Below are 5,329 nucleotides of genomic sequence, written 5' to 3'. Positions count from 1 at the left end.
TCCGACACTCACAGGTCATTTATCTTTTCCCTTCCCTCCCGTGTTTCTCACACACCTCACCTAGTATAACTTTATCCAACTGAAAACTATTGATTTTTCCCCCTGCCTGTGTGTCATCTGGGCTCTTCAAGCATTGAATGATATTCTGCTGTGATAACAGGAACCCAAACTGGGACTCTTCAGACACACTTTGCCACCTTTTCCCGTTATATGGCTCTCTCAGAAGCGTTGTCATTTTGTGGAAGTATTGGAAATGAGACCACTTGACCTCGAAATGTGATTCTTTTTCAGGAACAGCTTCCCCCTGAATGCATCTGGCCGTATCAATGAAGCCCACACGCATACGCCACATGCAGTCTGCCTTGCCTTTAAAAACATATTGATTTCTCTCTTTCACAGGGAGCTTAATGCCATCGATCGTCCAGGCTCTTTCAAGATCAGCGCCAGTATAAGGATCTCTTCTTATAACACACATGCTGGCTCTTTCCCTTCAGCTAATGATTGTCCTTGGCCTGAGGGAAGAGTTTGTCTGCATTAAGACAGAGAACTGTTTCTCTGGGCATCCATCCCCCTCCTCCTCCTTTCTCTGGTCCCCAGTAATGCGGATGAGTATGGAACTTTTAATTTCCTCTTTAACAAAAGGTATGGCAGATGCAGCACACACATGCTTTGACCTTTATCAATCCTCACCACACCCCACTCCTTCTCCCCACCTGTCAGTGGATCGATACCTCTTTGTATTTGCAATGCATTACACCCTTTCCCTCTTTTTAGATTAAAAAAGTTGGCCTTTCTCAAGTTCCCGTCTTACAGGCAGGTTTGATTTTAAATGAATGTTCAGAATTTCACCATTAAAATCAATTGGAAATTAAATAAATAAACAAATAAATATATTATACACCCTTACTGCCTCCATAGGAATTAAGACTTTAAGTAGCAGCCAGACGGTGCTAATCAAATGTTTTTTGATTAACTGATTATTGGGAAGTGTGAGCACTTCAGGCATGTGTTAACACAATGCCACAATCTCACCATGACAGTAAAATTAGAAAAAGACTGAACAAGCACGACTTGTTTGGAACGACTACCAGGAGAAAGCCTCTTTGAAAAAGTACATAGTAGCACAGTTTAAATCTGCAAAGCTGCATCTGAACAAACCACAAAACTTCTGGAACATTGTTTTTGGACAGGAGAGCAAAGTTGAGATGGTAATGCATGGTGTCATGTTTGGTGAAAGCCAAACACAGCACATCAACACAAACACCTCACAGTAGCTGTCAAGCATGGTGATGGGGGACTGACGATTTGGCAATAGATTCTCTGTATACCAAAAGTATTCTGGAGTCAAACGTGAGGCCGTGTGTCTGACAGCTGAAGTTTAGCAAAAACTCTATCATGCAACAGGAAAATGATCCCAAACACAGAAGCAACAGAATGGCTGAAAGTAAGAATCCGGGTGGTGCAATGGCCCAAACTCCAGATCTCAAACTGACTGAAAGGCTGTGGCAGAATCTTAAGTGATTAAGCAAGATGTGCTTAAACAAATGCCTGCAAACCTGAATGAAGCAATGCTGTAAAGAAGAGTGAGTCGAAATCCTTCCACAATGACGTGAGAGACTGATAAAAAGTCATGAAGAAAATTATAACTTCAAGTTACTGCTGCTAAAAGTGATTCTCAGCTGCTCGATCCTGGAGTGTACTTTGTTTTTCTCAGGACAGCGGTGTGAGGTCAACTGTGTTTGTTAATTTTTAGAATTAGAGTCTTCAAATATCGTGTCCTTGTAAGATTTTTGTGTTAAAAACTGTAAAAAATTGCTCTATTGCTTGAATGATTCATTCAGGTGTTGGGGGAACCAGGACACAGTGATGAGAAGTGGACTATTGGAACAAGAAGGCATAGATGGACAAGGGATGAGAACAGGATGCTGTTGAACTGCTACTATGCAAGGAACCCCAGCGGAAGAGCGCAGTCCTAGGAACAGCAAAGATACTGTGCAGGATCCTCAAACTCCCAGGCCTCTGGTGGAGGACCCGAGCTTGAAGGATGAACAGGTACTCCTCGACCGTCAAGAAAGGTAGGTCAGCAGAAATTTGGGGTTCCTAGAGATGAGCAATTTATTTACAGTGACCTCCATCATATGTGAAACTTTTTTTTTTTTTTTTTTTTTTGCCTGTCCCGTTTGGATCTTTGGCCATCAGAATTGTTGTCTGAAGGCCAAGAAAGATGCCAAGCAGATTTACTTTACTTTACCAACTGGATCATCAGGGCCTTGCCATATTGGTCCATTTGATTGACCTTTATTATAATTATAATATTTATTTTATTTGATTTTTCGGTTGTTACAGACGGGACAGACATGACTGGGGGATAGGACAGGGAGAAAAAATGAAAGAAGGAGAGGGAGAGAAAGAAAAATAGAGGGGAGAAGAGATGGTGAGAAAGGGGGGAAGAGAGAAAAAAAAGAAAGAAAAATGAACAAAACACCTGGATCACCTGTATGGGGATAAGAAAAAACACACGAAAAAACAAACAAAAAAGAGCAACATAATAAATACAACACCATCACAATAAACTAGCTAACAGTAGATAACAGTAGATACTAAATATTACATGTTATTGTGCAGTACGCAAGATCGACAGCGCACAATGTGCTTTGAGGTAGCAGCCAAGAAAGGTGTAGCTTGTGTCTGTGAAAACCCATGTGTACACCTGTGTGCACACCTGTGTGGATCAGCACGCTTGTATTCAAAAGGTTTCTCCATGTAATGATCTGCTAGGGAGTGTGGGGAGCCATAGCCCCGTCCCCCAGGGCATGAAGCAGGTATGGAGGAGATGCAGGCCCCAGACATCCAGAGGCCCCAGAATACGAGGACCCAAGGAGGACCATCGGGGGGTAACCGTGCCACCCTCCTGGGAAGAGCTGAGGAGAGCCCTAAACGAGTGGTCACCCAGCGGCCACGGAGCAGAGGCCAGAGGGGATTGCAGTGAGGTGCCCGCGGGCTCTGCCGGCAGCCAGCTGTGCCATCATATGTGAAACTTAACAAAACTCCCTCAAATTAACTTAAGTAACAAAACTCAAACGCACATGAATTCAGTAACACAGCTTACCTTTCCTTCCTCCTCCGAATCAGGCAGAGACTGACTATATGTAGGGCTGTCAATTTCCCTTCAGTTAGCTCCCCACTCTTCTGATTGACATCTTTACACAACTAAATGGCTCTATATAAGAAAAAATATTCAATAAATCCCCTTGTATCCTGAAACAAACAAAAGGAAGCATTCCTATGGTAAAAGAAACCCCTCCTCTTGGTTTAACCTGCTCATCTCAGAGATGACATCATCAGTACTTTTAAAAATCACCAAGACTGAAAACAAATAAAAAAAACAAAGTAAGTATGCACAAATGAGTTAATTATGCAACATAATAAATTATAAAGCAACATGTAACTGAGTATTTGCTTTCATTTGCTGAATGTTTGTTTTGCTGGCAACATAATGCTTACACAAACAAACCCGGGATAGTAAATGCAGCAATGTTACTTTGACAATAGCAGATCATAGCAAATAAATATATAGAGAATAATGTGCATAGTGTGCAAAAAGTCAATAAGTCAATACTTCTAGGACAAGTGGAGAGTATTACAACTGATCATCCACTTTGTCACAAGCCTCCGCAGGGTGAGATGGAACTTTTATATATATGTATACACATTACATATATGGGTAAATAATGTATATTTCAAACCTGTACTCCTTGTAGTGAGATTGGGCTGCAAAACTGGAAGTTTGACCTAAACTGAGAAATAATAGGATAAGAATGTGAAGGGAAGGCCAATCACTGTGTTTGGCAATAAAAGGGGTTTGTACCAAAATAGGTGCATGGAGTAATAATGTAGAAGACAAACTTGAACTCGCATTACTTCATCCCATTGATATTTTAACTGATTAATTATAAGTAAACACCATTTTTGCTTAAAGCATGCTAATTATCCTCTAATGCTTTGAAGAAGGCTCAGCGTCTCTGACGTGTTTGTGTTGCTGCTTCACTTCTGCTGTTCTGGGCATGTCCTGAGTCTGATGATGTAGTTATAATCATTACATTGTTCTCCAGCAGATGCTGAGACTTAAGCAGTAAAGCTCGATCTGTGCATGTGGGTTTCCGGTACCTCAAAGTTAGGCCTCTATCAGTGTTTGGTGAACAATGCAAGATAAAACATCTTCAGATTTTTTTATTTTTTTCTCTCTGTTGCATTGATGTTTTGATTGTGACCTAAATGACATACTCCTTTAAAAGGAGGTCAGGATTTTGCACTCTTCTTCCTACATACAGAAAATAACAAGTAGAAAAGACAAGTAGAGTTCACATGCTGAGCAAATCATGTTGGTATTTGTCTTATGTTTTTTCTGTAGCTAACACAGCTTTATCCCAACCCTCATTTCTTGCTTATCTCAGGTTTAGATAGTTTTAAATCAGCAAGAAAGTAGTTTTTAATGTATTGCCTTGTAATTCAGTCCCTCTCACTGGTTCACGTGGTTGTTTTTTAAACACGGCATACAATAAAGCTCCAGTCATACATTAATGGACAAACATTTCAATACAGAATATCATTTTGAAAAAACGAAAACCAAAATAACTGTTCGTTCAGTTTGACTTTCTGTTTGGAGAAAAGTTCTTCTATTCTGGTTCTGTTAGAAAAAGCTTGCAAAATATATTTCCTGTTTTTTAAAAATAATTTTCAAGAAACACCCTGTTGAATCCCCTAAAATTTCCTCCTGTACAGTAGCTCTCTGCTGATGGTTTGAAGCTCAAATGTGAATGTGAATCTTCAGTTCCCATGCCAACTTTAAGATTTCTGATGAGAGAGAAAGTAAGCTCTGGGATTTATACATGTGCATATGTTTACATATAAATGTATAAATTATTCTTGATTCCGGATAAATACAACATCAATAAACGAAAGGCTAAATTAAAAGTAAATATGATTTTTATTCAAAGCTTGTCCCTGTATCATGTAACTTCTTTTTCCCTGTTAATTATTTTTCAGGACACATAAGTTATAAACCTATATCCATGTAAAGTATAAAGGTTTAAGATGTAGTTTATGGTGACTCTTTTTTTTATTGTGTTTTATAATATTATAAAATGTCTCCATATACATAATTATTGACATACTGTGCAAATTGCAGTTGCTCTAGAAAGGTATTATGTAACCGACAATGTGAAAATTGAAAAATTCTCATATACTATTTACAAGAAATAGCAGCAATAGTTTAAACCTACCTTCTGTCGTCCACACGGGGGCGGTGCTAACACTCTCTTTCCATGGT

The sequence above is a fragment of the Oreochromis niloticus genome, linkage group LG11 (assembly GCF_001858045.2).
Source record: "Oreochromis niloticus isolate F11D_XX linkage group LG11, O_niloticus_UMD_NMBU, whole genome shotgun sequence".
NCBI classification, from domain to species: domain Eukaryota; kingdom Metazoa; phylum Chordata; class Actinopteri; order Cichliformes; family Cichlidae; genus Oreochromis; species Oreochromis niloticus.
This window is presented reverse-complemented; position numbering follows the sequence as displayed.